The sequence below is a fragment of the Mesitornis unicolor genome, unplaced genomic scaffold, assembly GCF_000695765.1.
Source record: "Mesitornis unicolor isolate BGI_N332 unplaced genomic scaffold, ASM69576v1 scaffold33233, whole genome shotgun sequence".
Classification (NCBI taxonomy): Eukaryota; Metazoa; Chordata; class Aves; order Mesitornithiformes; family Mesitornithidae; genus Mesitornis; species Mesitornis unicolor.
The window spans coordinates 71,123-72,248 of NW_010173211.1; positions in this window are offsets into that span (position 1 = coordinate 71,123).

Sequence of the window (1,126 nt, forward strand, 5' to 3'; positions counted from 1 at the left end):
GGGGAGGGCCTCTAGGCTAGAAGCAGGTGACTAAATTTTGGCTGAAAATTAAAAATTCAGGCTGTAAAAACAGTTGCTTCTGCTTATTAAAACCCTAAATTCTATGCATCTTTCTTAATGGCTGTGAAAACTAATGCTCAGAAATCTTTAACCTCATCTGCTTCCATCCCTTAACTCTTCCCTTCCATCTGCTTGTGTCCCTCTTCCCAAAGATCACAGAGCAGACCTGCCTGCCCAAGCAGTGGACTGGCAGGCGTTGCGTGTCTGTGTTGGGGTGAGGGTCACAAAACCTTTGGGCATGTTGGATTGGGGGTGTGCATGCCAAGGCCCTCAAAAGCATGGAACTCTGAAGATGTAAAGGTGGTTAGGAAAAGTCTGGGGCTAAAGCATCATAAGGACTGTGGTGCTCTGATATTTTCAACAAGATTTAAAATTAGAGTAATTTGATGAAATAAATAAGGATTTTGTTAAGGTCTAATAATAGAGATACCTGATAATGCTGTAACAACACAAAAAATAAACACTTAAAAAAAATCTCTCTGAAACTAAACCTAAAATCTCAGATTGAGTTACTGACATTTTTCAGATCTCCACAGTGTCCAACCCTGTAAAAACCAAGCTGCAGTGTAATTGCAAAAGTGAACTAGGTTTTGTCACGTTATCCCTTTTAAAGGAAAATACACACCTAAACAGAAAAGAAATACTGTTGCTTAGTGGCTGCTTATATGAACTATATCAAAAGATAAAGAAGTTGTTCTTAATGTCACCACGTAAAGCTTCTGCACTCATTTCCGTAGAAGTTAAGTATTCTAATATAACCCACAGAGGCAATGATTGTGATGTATATGCTTAAGTCAGTGCTTAATGCACATCCTGAAAGCTGGTATACAACAGATGAGCCCAGGGTTCAGTGTTGTATTTATTCACACTATTTCACATTAAGTGTATTTTCACATTATTGTAAAAGCTAGGGGAGGTACAGAAGTGCAAGCCGGAGGTCAAAAGGCCCTTATGAATTAAAATATTTTTTAAAAGTCTTATTTAACTGCTAATACCATAAGTTAGCTTGCCTAGTCAACAGTTAACCAGGAATGAATTCAGTCTGCCCTTAAAATGTAGGCAAATT